We start from the raw sequence: 18001 nt of genomic DNA, 5'->3' as shown, positions 1-18001 counted from the left end.
AACAGGGGTGTGTACACTTTTTATATCCACAGTATATGCTCACACACACAACCATAAACAATAATGATCTGAACCAAGCTTGTATTTTAGATTGTGTGATTTTTTTATACCCGCCACACACTTACACTCAGACACAGCCCCTTTTGTTGAGTCAAATCAAGCAGATCAAGCACTCCATGCTACAGCCTTAAAAACCCTGTTACTACTGCTTGATCAGACGTCTTGTAAATGACGAAAGGGCTCGTCATGATTGCCTTCAATAAAGATCTGAAAAAGGAAACTTCTCTGTTGCAGAGTTTTGTTTTAATATAGAGCTTAGAAAATTGTTCTTGATCCAAAATTTAGCACCTAGTCATTGTCTTCATCTGAATTTCTGCCATTTTGCATATCCTACTTCCACCATTACATTTGTCCTGGAAGACTACCACAGTATCCCACCAGGTTTGGATTGCCAAACTCAGGATTTCCATATTCCCAGCAACTATTTGATGTTCAACACACACACACACACACACACACACACACACACACACACACACACACACACACACACACACACACACACACACACACACAGAGCAAATGAACCCTCAGCATTTAAAGGTGCACACACAGATATGCTTAAAAAACCCAAAGGAAGCAAGTTACTGAACTGCTGTTGAAAACCAGTGCTGTTTATGCCCCACCAGCAAGTATGGGTTGAACATGCTCATTTTCATTCTGTAAAGGATCTGGAATTGGGCAGGGCATTGACATCGTTTGCTGAGTTCAGAGCACTAGTGAGATGGAAGTAAAGGTTTCCACTCTGGAAAAGGTAATGAAGTCACTGAGGTCAGAATCTTTCTGTTGCTTTGCCTACTCCTGCATATATATCCAGCTCTTGTGCTTCCCTGTCTATCTACAGCTGTCCTCATCAGGGTGCATACTTCAATAGACATAGCAGAATGCGTGTGTGCGTCTGTGTGTGAGACAAGTCTTTTTTGCCCTTCACAGAAATATAGACAGGTATTAATAACTAGAGGTACTACATAACATGCTTCACTGTTGACCACTACCATATACTTTTCACCACCAAAACTAACATCACTCATATAGCTAGATGCATAGTCTTTTGTTGTTCTGCATCCTTGACTCAGCATCACATACTACCTCTAACATTAAAGCCATAAAAGTAGCTTTATTATATGCCCTGTGAACAATAGTAGTCCCCCTTTCTCAAGGCATTCTCTCTCCTTTTTATATGTAGGATGTACTGGTTGCAGTACTATGCACCTCACTTTACATCTGTACCCCCATTTCATTTTGCTGAGGGTACTAATCATTTTCCTTAATGTGTCAATAGCACAAACTTCGTTCTCAGCTGCTGCATTATATGCCATACATGTTGCTGTAGATTGTGATAAGCACATATTAACAGATGCACACTTCTCGGTATGAATCAAAAGCCCATTAATACATTGCATGATATACCCATGTTCTTTTTCTTGTAGAATATAAAGTGAAAATCTTTGAAACTGGCCTGTTTTTTAAGATGAAACACAACTTTGTAGATATGTGATTTAATTAAAACTGCCTCCCATCAGTTTTGTAATGATGAAACACAAACTAGAACCTTCTAACACTGTAACTCAAAGGCATAAATTGAATGTAGCTTGTTTTTCTCAGTTTTAACTCAAAGGCAGAAAAGAAACAATTTGTTTTTGTTAGCATTGACTCAAAGGTCAAAGTGAAACATGGCTTACTTTCCTTTAGGTTAAACAAACCGTTTATACAGAAGACAGCGTCTTAATCATTTCATTATAAGTATTGCAAAATTTTAAACATGGTCAGAAGAACTTTTCCTTGGCAGTTTTTTTCTCACCCTAGTTAGTGTTTGTCATATGCCTTCTGTTCTGTTTCTGTGGTTGCCACTGCTTTAATTCTTTCCAACAGTATCAGATTATCACAGCGTCGTCTGTCAGGCAGTCATAGTATTCTCAGTTGTGACTCAGTTTCTTTGAAAGAGAATCGACCGTTGCCTGTTACAAAAAGCTTGTAGGCTTTCCTCGATTGCTTTTTCCTTTCCCCTTTTGGTATAACATAAAAGACTGTCATACCCATAAATCATTTTGTTTTTAAATTTATAAAAAGCCTTTCATAGACCCCTTTTTAGATCATGACAAATGCCTCAAGGACAAGGGTAGTAGTACATTATGTATGGATGAATGAATCAAAACTGTATGTCTTGGGGATCTGAGAGCAAACAGAATGCCTAGAGAAAATGTCATGCAGATCATATGGGGAGAACATGCACACTTGTTAACAGAGCTGCTAGATTCCAGAATTTAAACATGAACTCCATTTCTCTTCCTACTATCTGTAAATACCTCTTCTCCTCATTAACTTTCTCCAGCAGAACCTTTGTAGAATTACAATTATTGCGACCCTTTATGTTATCTTTTCTTACATTTGTGCAGGCATTACATTCTAGTTTCCTTATTCTAATTCCCTCCCACTTAGTGACAGTCGCTTATATATATTGTATATAGTTAAATAGGATTTAGGAATATTGATATATCTTCACAATCCTGTACAAACAAATACCTCTCAGCAAATCCTTTCTACACTTTCTTTTTGTGTTTGTAATCCGCTAGTATCCTATTCACTTGATTAAAGAAGCTAAATATTTCTTTTTGTTACATCAGTATTGAATGTATTTGTTCTTAAGTAGGATTGTATGAAGATTTTTTTCATTTATCTGTTTTGAACCTATTTGTACTGTGTGAACTATGGTTTTGTTTCTGTATTTGTGTTTTAAAAAAAAAAATGCTAATAAAAATTAGATTGCAAAAAAAAGAATTTAAGCATGAACTTTAGAGCTATGAGGCATAAACTGTAAACAATGAGTCACCATGTATATACCCCACGTCAGGTGTCTCAAGCACAAAACAGAAAGTGAGTTTTGAATGCTTATATATATATATATATATATATATATATATATATATATATATATATATAGTTTGTTTGTGTCTTTCGGCTTTTCCCGGTTAGGGCTCGCCACAGCGGAACTCCGGTCCGCTAATGATTGGTAGTGGATTTTTACGTACCGGGTTACCAGCCCTGATGCACAGCCTTCAACGAAGGCATGCCCCATTCACATATGCCTCCACACACAAGACGCTCTAGCTGAGAATCGAATGGGACAACGTCTTGCTATGAGGTGACAACGCTACCACAGCACCACCACCGCAGTATATATATATATATATATATATATATATATATATATATATATATATATATTTTTTTTTTTGCCACTGACCACCCTTTCCATTTCTTCATATTCTCTTCATCTTTCTTCCACACCTTTTACCAAATACATATTCCCATGTCCACGTCACTTTTACGAAACAGCACACCCTAAGTTATTTTTTCAGACTGACCATTAAGGCTCTGTGGGCACACTTTAAAACATTTATTTTTAAATATCCTACATCATTGTCTGAATGTTTTCTGTTTTCAACAAGGAGTACCTTTTGGTAACCACGGTTTATGTTTAGACAGAAGTCATGTGTCAGTCAGCAGGCTATTAAATGTGGCTTACACAAATTATTTTACTGATTTGCCCTTGTTTGTAAAATGGTGGTAGCTGCTGGTTATGGATTAATTTAATAGTGTGTTCTGCTCCTTTTTTATTTTCTCTTAAGTTTGTGTTTTCTGGATGGCACTGCTCTGTAATTTCATTTTTATACAGTTGTAACTTATGTGTAGTTACATAACCTTTTTTTCTGAAAATTATTGGCTGTGACACTAATAGTTTTGTTGAGCAGAGAAGTGGCAGTTTTATTGTTTCAGGCATTTTTTTCAAATTCTGTGGTAGACAGCATAACCAATGCCATTTGAGGTTTAAAGTCCCTGACCTGTAGGTGGTCTTCTTTTGCCATGTTCCATTTTAGTTTTGTTTCACCCGTGTCTATTTTTACCTAATCTGTTCTTACAATGGCCTTTGGTGTGCACCTTTTTGTAATCTGACAGTCACTTTTTCATTCTGTATGACTACTGCTTTATGTCTTTTTAGACGCTAGCCTTTTTTATAAACTTTTTGGAATCTTGAGTCAATTTTTTTTTATCTTAGAGGACTGCTGCCTTTATGATTCTTTTGTGCTCTACCTTCCCTTCCGATATGGAGTGGAATGTTTTCAGTGGGTAATAGCAAGGCTACATTTAATTAGAATACTTGGAATGGACTGGTATTATTAATGATTCTAGTGGTACCTGTAGTCTACCTTTTGAACTGTGAAAGACACTTTTGCATATCATAAAAGGGCTGTTCCTCCAGTGTTCCCTTGTGCTTACTTTTCCATACAGTGAGGCCGTGGGTACAGATGTTCTTCGTGTTTCACTGTTGCAGTCATTGCATTTGGGTAATCTGCTGGCAGGTTGCCCTCAGTTGGCCTGAATATCAAAGTCTTGGGTCCTGCGTTGGTTGCTGTCTCCTCTTCCATGACATCAGGTCGTCAGAGGTATAAAACAGACAGTCGACGCCATTTTCTTTAGTCTTTCTTGCCGCACAGTGCCAGAAGCAGAAGCAGTTCGCAAGTGCCGGTTGGCCGACTCCTGAAATTTTCTAATTCGAGTTTCAGAACCGAAGTCTTCAATTAAAGTTAAGTACCCCTTTGGGGAAACTTTTTCTTGCTCCATACCAATGTCAGTAAAAGTTAATTGCATTACTTGTGGGAAGCAAATACCGCACAAGGATTTTCATTTGTACTGTATTCCTTGCCTAGGCCCAGATCATAACATGCCTTGCTGTCGGTTTTGTGCTAGATTTAACCAACGCACTATTAAGCATCGGTATATCTTTACTTCAAAATATTTTGGAAACAGATTTAACTACCCTGAGATGTCGTCAGATAGCAATCCGACTACTGGAGTTCACAAAAAAACGCAAAGAAAAGGACAGAGACAGACCGTCGAGGTCCAAAACTGATGACAAAGCTTCTCCTAAGCCAGTCATCGGTCCTCAGTGAGGTGCTTTTGCAGCCACTGATACCCGCTACTTTCAAGTCACAGGCCTCTACCGAGACCCATGTGGAGTCCGGTACGCCGCGAGATTCTCAAAGTATTGTACCCATGGATGTCTGTCCCTCGGATGGGTCCAGAACTGCTGAGCAGGGACCGGCTTCTGAGGGTATCTTCAGGCCTCAGCATTTCTATAGAAAACCGACGCCAGCTTCAAAAGCAAAGACAAAAGCAACTTCTAAGACTAAAAAACTGATGCATGAACCACGTGCTCAGGCCTCTATGCCCAAAAAGCAGATGATCAAAATGGCTGAAGACTTAATTACATTAATCAGGGGTTCCCAACACCCCCCGAAAAGAGGCCTAGGCAAGACACTGATTATGAATCTTTAGATCAGGTTTCTATTTCTTCTGATTCCTATACCACCCTTTGAGGATTCAGATGCAGAGGAATCCAGCCCATCTGCTTCTCCTCTTGAAGATTATTCCTTTGGAGAAACCTTGCATACCTTGAGGGAACATTTTCATTGGGAGAGTCAAGATTTTTCAGAATCAAAAAAGAGGCTTAGGGATTTCCTTCTCCCTCAGCATAGGCCTTTGGCCATACCCCCTGTGTTAGACATTGTTGATGTGTTTTCGGAATCAAGCATGACTCCAGATTCCTTACCTCCGGCTCCTAGCAAGCCAGACAGATATTACAGGGTTCCTGACTCACACAAATTTTTATTCAAAAACCCTGCTGCTGACCCTGAAACTATCTCACAGGGTCCTAAAGGTGTAAAGGCCTCAACAGCTAAAAATCCTAACCCCTCTGATAGAGATTCCAGGGCGCTGGATAGATGGGGAAAGAAGGTTTATACGTCTGTAACCTTGGCAATTAGGGCCTTAAACTGCCAGTTTCATATGCTTAAATATCAACAGCATGTTATGGGATTATTGAAACAGAAAATTATGTTGATTTCTGAATGTGTGGAAAATAAAGCATTACAGGAATTATTGCATATAGCAGAACAGTTTGGAAAAGCATACTTTGCAGTGTGGTTTTGATTCCTTGGAGGCCTCCTGCAGGGCCTCAGTTACTGGATCTGTGATTAGAAGGCATGCCTGGCTCAAGGAGCAGAATTTGCCTGATCATGTTAAAGCTAAATTGTAGGATGCACCTTTACAGCATGATACCCTGGTATTAAGGCAGAAGAGGTTTTAAAGAAAATGGAAGACAAAGCTAAATCTATGCAAACTGTAAAAGACTTTTTACAAGTGCAGCCACCAAGATTCTGTAGACACTGGCCTACAAAAAAACTGGTCCTTTCCTGTGTCCGACAGAGCTTCACGGGGCAAATCCAGGTGCTCTAAGGGCTCTAGATACCAATCACAGGATTCTTACAGGTCAAAGCAATGGGGTGCCAGTACCTCCGAATCTGAAGGAAATAAAGCACAACCCTACAGTAAACAGTCTCAATGACTTCCCTCTGCCATCACCAAACACTTATCTTTTGGCAGCCCCCTTAGGGGGAAAACTAGCACTTCATGCTCAAAATTGGTAGTTAATAACCCAGGACAAGTGGGTATTAAACATAGTATCCCAGGGATACAGATTTCATTTCCATACCTTGCCAATTCCAAATGGTTGGCCAGATCTGCCACAGAATTAATGGGCAGAGGCACAGATACAAGTTACGTCCCTCATGGATATGGAGGCTATTCAGCCAGTACCAGAACAGGAAAAAGGACAAGGGTTTTACTCAACTGTTCTTGGTACCCAGAAAAGACAATGCCTGGCGCCCAATACTGGATTTATTGATTTTGAACACATTCTTGGACATGCCAAAATTCAAAATGCTAACTTTGCAGCAGCTTCTGTCCATGCTTGGCAAGAACGCTTGGCTAGTGACTCTAGACTTAAAAGAGGCATACCTGCTTATCCCAATAAGAGAATCGTGCAGAAGATACCTCCGCTTCAAGGCTGGTTTTATGCATTACCAATTCTCTGCACTGCCCTTTGGCTTATCTACTGTGCCCAGGGTCTTAACAAAGTGCCTGGCACCAGTAATTGCATTTTGCAGACGAAGTATACAAATATATCCTTACTTGGACGACTGTCTCATTCAAGCAGAAAAGAAGAACATTCTTCTTCAACATCTGGCATTTGTGAAAAGGCTTCTAACATGCCTAGGGTACACAATAAATGAAAAGAAATCACAACTGGTACCCTCTCAAAAGATTACATTCCTGGGTGCAAGCTTGAATGCAACTGACCAGATGGCCTACCTTATGCCAGACAAACAAAGGCAACTGACTATTTACTTCAAACAGATGGCAAAAAAAGCCCAGTTATCTGCAAGACAAATTCTGCAGGCTTTGGGGTTAATGGCATCCTGCATTCTACTGATTCCATATGCAAGACTGCATATGAGGAAACTTCAGTGGTACCTAAAAAGTTTATGGAGTCAACATTGCCACAGTCTGGAAACAATGATTCCTCTCATTCCATGCCTACAACAGGAGTTTCTTTGGTGGGCAGATGCATGTCACCAGAACATGGGACGGTCTTTCACTCTACCCCCTGCCAACCAAACCCTAACTACAGATGCATCAGACTATACTTGGGGGGCCCACCTGATGGGGAGATGCATTCAGGGCATATGGAGCCCAAAACAAATGTATCTGCATATCAACCAGAAAGAGATGTTAGCTGTTCAGAATGCCCTGACAGCCTTCAAAGACTTTACTTCATCCAGGACAACTACTGATAAAGACAGACAACACCATGGTTATGTGGTACATAAACAAGCAGGGGAGCACACATTCCTACCCCCTTTGCAGACTAGCCATGGCATTGTGGGAGACAACCTTGACTTACCAAGTACATCTTCAATCTCAATTCCTTCCAGGAAAACAAAATACTCTGGCAGACGACCTAAGCAGAAACCTTATGGACCCTCACAAGTGGAAACTGGATCCACGAGTCTTCAGCATGATAACAAAAAAAATGGGGGAGCCCAGACATAGATCTATTTGCCTCTCTCCAGAATTATCAGCTGGACAAATTCTGCACAAGAACTTATCACAGACAAGCATGGAAAGTGGATGCCCTATCCTTCAGTTGGAAAAACCTATCAGTCTACGTCTTTCCTCCTCTGCCTCTTCTTCCCAAGGTCGTACTAAAGGTCAGACAGGAAAAGCCAAAAATTATTCTAATTGCCCCGGACTGGCCTTGCCAGCACTGGTACCCAATCCTAAGGAATATGTCTCGATTCCCTCCTTGGACTTGCCTAAAATACCTCATCTACTGTCTCAGCAGAACAATCAAATCCTGCACAATCAGCTCCAAACTCTGAACCTGGCAGCATGGCTGATCATGTAGTTATTCAAACAACACCTCTCAGTAAATCTTTGATGGATGTCATTTTGGAAGCCAGAAGGCCTAGTACTAGAAAATCTTATGCTGATAAATGGAAGAGATTCTGTGCTTGGAACCAAGCACAAGCAACTGACACAGCAAAGCCAAATATTCCTCAGATTTTACAATAGTTGACTGAGATGCTTGACAAGGGCCTATCTTTTTCATCAATAAAAATCCATGCCTCTGCCATTTCAGCTCATTACAACACAAAGCCACCAATCTTTTCTCATCTTTTGCTAAAGCAGTATCTTAGAGGGGCCAAAAATGTAAGGCCTCCCAGAAGATCACCAATTCCTGCATGGGACCTCAATTTTGTGTTGGAAAAGCTCACCCTGCCTCCATTTGAACCAGCTGCTACTGCAGATATAAAGTTTTTATCCTGGAAAACAGCTTTACTTCTGACAATCACTTTAACAAGAAGGGTTTCAGAACTACAGGCCCTCATGGCTGTGGAACCTTTTATTATATTTTACCCAGACAGGGTGTCCCTCAGGACCAATCCTTCCTTTATGCCTAAGGTGGTATCCAGTGTGGCTGTTAACCAAACTATTCACCTGCCAACTTTTTACCCAAATCCGCAGAACAAGGGGGAGCAAATTTTGCATTCCTTGGACGTACACAGACAACTATGATTCTACTTAAACAGGACCAAATCTCTAAGAAAGTCTGAGCAGCTACTGGTGGCATTTGCTGCAGGATCAGAGGGAAAGGCTATTTCAAAGCAGACAATTTCAAAGTGGATAAGCCACTGCATTCGTTTCTGCTATTTGCATCATGGTAAACTGGTGCCCAAGAGCATTAGGTCACATTCCACCAAGGCAGCATCTACATCAGCAGCTTTTCTCAGAGGGGTGCCAACCAAAGTCATTCTAGAAGCTGCTACTTGGAGTTCTGCTCACACTTTTACAAAGCATTATCATTTGCCTCTCTTCTCTAAGTCCAGGGCAGGCTACAGGGCAGGCTTTGCCACTGCAATTCTGCAGGACCTTATAGCCACTCCTAATGCTATTTAGTTCCAGCCTCCCATACATAGCTTTGGGATTCTACCCAAATATAATGACTGCAACAGTGAAACACAAAGAACATAGTACAGTTGTGTACACTTACCATAAATGTAGATGTTCGAGTGTATTCACTGTTGCAGTCCAGGGTTACCCACCTGCCAACCCCCTTTATTCTACTACAGCTTTTCTTTCCTTCACTATATTCTACAGCCTTTGTGGTGTATTTGCTTTTAAATGAAGGTAAAGTTTATGTTGTGACAATTGCACGTATTTATAGTTTATATATATATATATATATATATATATATATATATATATATTTTTTTTTTTTTTTTGCTCCCCATTTGGGGGGCACCTGACATCTGGGGCAAGAAAAACTAAAGAAAATGGTGTCGGCTGCCTGTTTTATACCCCTGACGACCTGATGTCATGGTAGAGGAGATAGCAACCGACGCAGGACCCATGACTTTGATATTCAGGCCGACTGAGGGCAACCTGCCAGCAGATTACCCAAATGTAATGACTGCAACAGTGAATACACTCTAACATCTGCATTTATGGTAAGTGTACACAACTGTACTTTCTTTTTCTGTTTTTAGACTGATATTTAGAACATGGGAGTTTTATACTGGTATGTTGAATACGTTTGACTGTTGGATTGATCTTGTATATCCTTTTAACACTTCACTGACTTACCATATTTTGCAGAGTGTTTTATGCATGTTCAAATCTTGGGGTTTGTAAGGTTTCTCTAAAGTTTTCTGGGCTGGAATACTGAATTAAATTCTGGTCAAGATTCGTAAGGTCCCAGCTGATTTGACACTCGTTCTTCACCTGATTGATAAATAAGATGCTTCTGAGTCTTTGAGACTTTTGTTTTTTTGAAGATTCTTTTAGAGCTTGCTTAGACCAGTTGTATCTTCCCATTTTGACATTTATATGGATTATATGTGTATGTAATGTTTTCATTTTTTTGGAAACATTTAGATCTGTTTACATCATCAAGTCTTGTTTAATGTCATCTTTGATATGAATCTCATTAACAAAAACTTTGTATTTTGTCTTAAGTTTGTCTTATACTTTGAATATTGGTATATTAGGCGTAAACCCTGAGTTTTTTTTATAGTTCTGTGAACTTATTACTTTCTTGTACTTATTTTTTTTTTTTATTGGGTGATAATTTATCACTTATTAATTTAGTTGAACTTGAAATATGTTTGTTATATTAGCTCCGTCGGACTTGAATATATCTGTTACTGTGCATATTATTGTCTGTGATCATGATCTGTGACCTTTCTCCCACCAGTCTGATGCATCTTGTTCCCCGTGTAATATATCTGTGTTGCTATTCATTGAAGACTGTATCATGTCACTGGTGTTAATCTCATGAAGATTAATGTGGCTGGATTCAGAGTGGGATGACACCAACACCACTGTGGGAGGGCCTCTTGATTAGTTTTACCATCGTGATAGTGAGTCTCATTTTCAGTCATGACTGGTGAATGGTCCCCTTATCCACACACCATGCCTCATGTTCTCTTATGTAATATTATAACAGTGCATTTATCACTAGACCTTAACCTAATGTGAGAGATTCGTTCCTTTCCCTAGCTGCACATGTCTGTCTTTTATTGCTCTGCAGCCAGAAGTAGGCTAACATTGCTGGAGGGGTTGCCATTTATTTAAGACCTTGGCTAGAGAATAACAAAACAGATTTTGGGAAGACCTTTGCTCCTGCCACAAGGATGCACTCAAAAGGAAAACTGTAGGATTCTCCTGATATGCCATCTCTTATACTTTGAGGACTTTTCTTCAGGAGTTCACTGACGACCTTGTTGATTGTGTGTATATCAGCTTGAAGTGGCTTGTTGTGAATCCTAATGGGTGCATATGACAAATCGTGTAGGTTTATCATGAAGGTCCTTGAGAATATGGAAGAATTTGACTTTGCTCAGTATTTTTCCTCTGTCACACATATCCTGGACGATACTTTATACTTATCTTTTTACCTCAATTGATGTGGTTGCATCTAATCTGGAGGTTTAAGCAATGACATGGTAGACCTTAGTCTGGTTCACCTTTGCCTAGGGATTCTTCCATTTAGGTCACACACTATTGAGCTAATGACGTTATCCCTGTCTAGAATCAAGTCCAGTTGGGTGTCAAAACTAATTGTGCTGATGCTAGTTGATAATTATAATGGTGTCCTGCACTGGGTTGGATCAGATTTCCCTTGTTTGTATATAGTTAGTCATATTATGTCTCACGAATGATGGTTTGGTCTTGAGCATTGTGAGTTGTGCGTGGTAGGTACCAAGTCAGAATACATTTGCACTTCACTCCTGAGGATTAACTTACTCTGTATAGCCATTATTCAGCATACCATTCAAAAATTTATCATAAGGCATTTTTCTTGTCCAGCAAAATGTTGGCTGTAGCACACTATTGAAGCCAACTTTTTCAGGTGGTGTACAGACCAGGATTTCTCTCCAACCATTGGGCTTTTTTATTTCTTTCACTGTGGGATGGCTGCACATTTCTTTGTGGACAAAGTGTCCAGAATTATGATTTTTTTCCCTTCGTTTGTATCTTACAAGCTACACAGTTTTCCAAAACTCCACAGTTTACTGATTAAATATGAGAAGCAGCAGCAGTAGCTGCAGTCTTAAGGCAGTATATGGGCGTGTGTGTGTGTCTGTGTGTGTGTGTGTGTGTGTGTGTGTGTGTGTGTGTATGACTGAAGTGCACCGAAGGTGATCAGCAGAAACACGTACATAGATGGGGGGGGGGGGATGAAGGAGTATTAGTTTACTTGTGTAGCAGACTTGGAAAAGTGCATGCAGCAAATTAAGAATTCTAGCTGGTATATGAAGGAACTGTGAAGGTTACTAGTTAGGTGCTACGTGGGTAGATAACCATACTGCTAAAATAGTGCATAATCTAAGACCAGTATCATTAACCAAAGCATATAGTAAAGAAATTGGGGGTAATTCAGTACAACTTACATTGAGCTAATCTCCGTGTAACCATTGTGCCGCGCCCCGAACACGGAGTTCAGAGGCAGAGCGATTCAGGAAGCAAGGCTCGAGGTATGCAGAAGCTTCCCAGCACTATGTTGCCATGGAGGTGATCGCAGAATGTACATCAGTTCATTTGCTGGTGAAGATCATACAAATGAGGTGATTTACCGATCCAGGAAGCAGACAGGCATCCGTGTAGGAGCCGAGTTTTGCATTAGAAATGTATGTGGGAACTTTCTGTGTACCATACTGCAAAATAAAAAATGGGGCTATGATGACTAAAAGTAAAGCATGTATTAGTTGCATCAGGCATGCCAAAATTTGTGACCTTTGACATGTAGAACTGAGGCAAAATATTAAAAATCGAAAGTTATTTTTTTGGCACATATACCATGTTTAAGCGGAGCCCAAACATGCGATCTGACAAAAAATAAAATTAAATTATGAAAAAGGAATTATTTAAGCTAAAATGAATTTCCCCATTATACTGGCCAGCATGCAGACTCATACAGTGGCAGGTAGCAGTGGTTGCGAAGGACATAGGCTCTCGTGTAGTGCTGTAACTGGGGTATACGTAATTAGGTATATGCAAATGAGCTAAGTTTACTGAACAGCAAAATGGGCCACCGTGTCTGCAGGTACCTAACCATGTAGGGGCTACAATGTGATGGTGTAGGCAGAAGAGGCAGCTGACATGAAAAGGGGGTGTGGCATGCTTTGTCTAAGCACACTGGAGCTCCGTGGCTTCTGTTTGCACTCAGCTAAGCACAGATAATCAGGGGTGTGTGTCTGAGACTGCTTAGCTGGTGAGAGAAATGCTGAGCATGCTTGTGTACAGGGGAGGGTCCTTTCTGCTCAGCAGTGTTTATACTAGCTCCATGGGTTAAAACTGGAGGAAATTGGAAAAAAAAAAATAAAAGGAAATAGACAAAAGGCAGTCAACTATAAATAACTAATAAGGCCTCTGCCACAGTGGGATATTCAAACCTCTCAGTAATGTAGCTGGCAAGTGGAATATATCATAGTCAGCCAATCACACAGGCTGCATCTGCAGCACACCCGTATAAAGTATGCAGACACCTTCAATCTGATTTCCCCATGCACTCTGCACTATTGGAGTACACATCTTGGGAATTTTAACTGACAAAATGATAGGGGCTGCTGCTGCTGCTTTGCTACATCTCCATGTGCTACAGACTGAGGGCAGTGATGAGGATGATGCTGACAACCAGCCCAGACTGAGGAGGATAAGAGTGTTCAGATCCAGGTTAACCTTTCAGGGGCTACATGAGCTGGAGATAAAGCACTACAGGGTGGACAGGGACACTACAGAAACTCGGAGCTCTGCCACCATCACCTCAGACCCAGAGGCAACAGAGGGGGAACCCATCTCAGTGGAAACAAAGGTATGTATAGCCTTAAAAATACTAGCTACAGGTGCTTTACAAAGACCTATTGGGGACATCATGGGGGTCTCACAGGCATCCGCATCCAGGGTATTCCTACCAGTTTGTGGATGTCATGCTAAGACATGCCAGTGAGTACATTTATTTCCCCAGCACCCTTGAAGCGAGGACCAGCAATATTCATCTCTTCCACCATGTAGCACACTACCCAGAGGTACTAGGTGCCATAGACTGCACTCATGTCCAAATCAAGGCACCACCTGGTGAAGAAGGTGGAGTCTATGTCAACCACAAGGGCTATCACTCCATCAACTGCCAGGTTGTGTGCAATGCCCAGGGCATTATCATCAATGTGTGTGCTGGCAGACCTGACAGTTATCACAACTCCCACATCTGGCATGCCTCACAGCTGTACCAGGCATTTGCCAGGGGAGACATCCCATATGGCCATCTCATGAGGAATGATGGCTACGCACTTCAACTGTGGAGAATGATACCCATCAGAAATGCGCACACACACACACACACACACACACACACACACACACACACACACACACACACACACACACTGAAGAATGCCATAATGTGGCACAAGCAGAAACTAGGAGCATCATAGGGCATGTGTTTTGGCTGCTGAAGTCACAGTTCTGCTGCCTTGACATATCTGGTGGTGCCCTGGAGTACTCTCCAGCCACATGTGCACACATGTTCTTAGTATGTGCCATGCTACATAATATGATCCTGCAGAAACAGCTGCTGCAAAAACATCTCAGGGAAGGGGGCACAGCCCCCAACCATTGCCAAGGTCCCCACAGGCACAAGGGGACTCGAAGGAGGAACCCCCTCAGCCTGTCCCTGTAGGCAGACGTAGGCATGCCCAGTACACCCTGGTCTTGGCAAAGAGGCAATGCGTAGCACATACACTGACACCCTAGGGATCCAGGGACTGACACCTCTCTCTGACTCGTGCACACAGTAAAAAGGATGCCACACACATCACACTACCTGTACCTTACTATGTATAGGCTGTATACTATGTGCATCTGACAGTCAGCCCTGAAGCACTGTCATCACAACTGCCACAGGCACAAGGTAAGTCGCTCTTCTTAACAACTAATGAATGGAGTAGTATGTTGTGGTAGCATATCTATGGTATCGCTGCATGTATGCAAGGGAATGGGGTGGCCTACCGGGATAGCAGAAGACAACTGACAGCTATGTGGGACAACAGGAAATGTCTGCAAGTACCGGCTTCCCCAGAATATGCAGTAGTCCCCTAGGTAACAAAACCCACTGCAGTACATGTGGGGGGACTAACAAACTACGGGGTCATAGGTAGCATGCATGGATGTCAATGTTGGAGTACACACCTCTCAGCCTCTTCCAGCAAGTCAGCTGTACAAAGCCATAAAGAAATGTGTGGCCACAAATAGGGACAGTTATGAAATATTGCTCTAATGAACTTTTGTGATGATATGAACATGTCTTGATGTTGCATTGCGTCTCTGAAGGGCAAGAAGTCTGAAACTCAAATGTCTCTCATTACTTTCCAACTCTAATGATATGCCAGTATTTTCCAAGTCAACCACAATATTGTGCTAAATGGACCCCAAATATGAAGCAAACCTCTGAACAGTCTGTGATAATTTGTGCAATTGAGAGGTATGCCCTCCTCCCCCAACATGTGTCCCCAGTGTCACACCCGTGTCCCCATAGAAATGCAGTAACATTTATTTTTGTAGGGTAATAGCAGAGCTCACATTCCCATGACTGTCCCAATAACTTGCTAACTAGTTCCATGCCCACAGTATGTAGGGGTCAATGTGCTATTGCAGAAATGGAACAAGTTATCAAGTTGATTGTGACAGCCCTGGCAATGTGTGGCCTGCTGCTATCACCTTACAGACATCGATGTTACTGCAGTTCTGTATGAACACAGGTGTGTTGAGGGGAGGGGGGCATACATCTGAAGTGTACACATCTTCACAGACTGTGCAGATGTTTAGCTCATAATTTGAGCCCATTTGTCATAATACTGTGGTTGTGTGGCAAATAATGGTGAATATGTTACAACTGACGTTAGAAAGTAATGACAGGCAACCCTTAAGTCTACTTTCATGTTGTGAAAAAATAATGGAAAAGGTAATAATTGATAAGTTATTACCATAATTGGGTAGGTTGGGACTTGAAACTATATATCAGCATGCATATGTTGAAAATAGATCTATTACCACCTGTAGCATGATGATGTATAACAACATAACAGCCATGCATGCGATATTGTGCTCTGATGTAATTTGTATAGATTTAACTTCAGCATTTCAGAAGGTCATACACAAAACACTGATCAATAAATTAGAACAACTAGGTATTGATGTGCTGTTGATAAAATGGATAGCTGCATGGCTTACAAATAAGACATGGCAAATATACAGCAACTGGACAGGTGAAATCCTTAGTTACAGTCAAGGTGTTCCACAGGGCTCTGTCCTAGGACCTTACTTATTTAGATTGTATCTTTCAGACCTAACTTTTTTGTCTGAGGTGTTCTACAGTCTATATGCAGACGACCTGAAATTGGATAAGCTGATTACATGTGTTACAGATAAGTCATGCCAATAACTTGACTAAATTGACCATTTGGGCACAGGAAAATATGCTGATAAGTACATCAAAAACTAAGCAGATAAGATTTGGGAAAAATAAAGTGAATATTTAGTACAGCACACAGTGATTCAAACTGTAGACTCATTTAAGGACCTGGGTATAAAAAGATTTATAAAGTCTAGGAAATCAAAAATAATGAAGTCATTGTTTGTTAGTTACATTAGACCCAAACATGAGTATGAGATAACAATATAGAAATCCTGTAAGTAAACAAGCATGAGTAAACTGGAAAGAGTATATTGGAAATATACCAAGGCCATCCATGGATGTGAAAATTTAAGTTATTATGAAAGACTAAAATATCTTAACTTGTAAAACATCTCTTACAGATCTCTAAGAGGAGATCTTATTCAGATATATAGGGCATTATAGACAACTACCTATGGGAATATTTAGGGTTATCAAAAGGTATTAGAGAGTCCTCAGACAACCTATATAGAAGAGTCTATAGGAATGAGAAGTGCACTAATTGGCTCCCTGAAAGAGCAGCTGATGTATGGAACAGACTACTAAATTACATTAAAGCAAGTCCTAGTTTAGATATTTTTAAGAACAGCCTGGACACTTATTATGGGAAAAAGTGTTTTGGTATATTGGCAAGCTTGAAGGGCATTAGTGCTGGTGCTTGAAATATTTTTATGTATGTATGTAAAACAGACTATATTTGATGACTTCTGATATCCTGCATATGTTGGAAAATCTGGAGTGAAGGTGAGAACGTGCTTATTCGGCAAGGTGAACAGAGATGCTCTGTCCTAATGAATAGTTAAAAGGAAGTTTTCTTGTGATTAATGCATTGAAATGGTGCAATAAAGTTATGATGCAATAAGTTATGATGCTTTATGAAGTTAATAAAAGTTTGTCAAAGGTCGATTTAGTGTGTTTTCTTTATTGAAGTGGAGTGTGACAAAAAATAGAGTCTCAAACAAAAATGGGTTTGAAACTTTGAGTTGTGCTCTAATATAAGTGCAGTAGCATGTTTTTGTGAAGGGTGCAGTTACGCGACTGTTTTCTGCTGTGCCAGGGCATTTCATTATTTGCTCTGTACTAGCTTTCCTGGGGGAGGAGCTTTTCTGTGGTATTTTTCTTCATTTTAAGAGTTGTTGAAGCGAAGCCTCATCTGCCCGAGTCTGGTGGTAGCTTAAATGGATTATCAAACTAGTTGCACTGTTTTCACCAGGATTATATAAATGTTAGTTTTTAATGTGTTTTTTGTATGTTCTCTTATTTTTAATTGCTATATATTAAATTTCTTTAAACTAATTTTTATATATTTTTTTTAATTGTATGATTTCTCAGGGGTGATCAATATAATGTATCATTGATGTAATTTGTTCATGTGGTTTAAGCATGTTGAGGAATGCTAAGGCCAAAACCAGTGTACGTCTTGCAACTGGCATTAAAATAAAGCCTAAGTTTTGGGTGTTTGTGTGCTGCCTGGTTTTGTTTGGTGGATTTGTCAGCCATGCACAATGGGACTTTACATGTGAGTTT

The 18001-nt window shown here is 40.5% G+C and overlaps 1 protein-coding gene across 1 annotated transcript in view; it reads left to right on the top strand.

The window, feature by feature from the left end:
- Positions 1-18001, top strand: part of SARDH (sarcosine dehydrogenase) — a 2624838-nt gene that overhangs the window by 2273266 nt on the left and 333571 nt on the right. The gene's annotated exons all lie outside the window — the stretch shown is intronic.

The sequence above is a fragment of the Protopterus annectens genome, chromosome 16.part0 (genome assembly GCF_019279795.1).
Source record: "Protopterus annectens isolate FY-2018-M chromosome 16.part0, PAN1.0, whole genome shotgun sequence".
NCBI classification, from domain to species: domain Eukaryota; kingdom Metazoa; phylum Chordata; order Ceratodontiformes; family Protopteridae; genus Protopterus; species Protopterus annectens.
The sequence above is the reverse complement of the archived record's forward strand: the minus strand, read 5'-3'. Positions and strand labels throughout refer to the sequence as shown.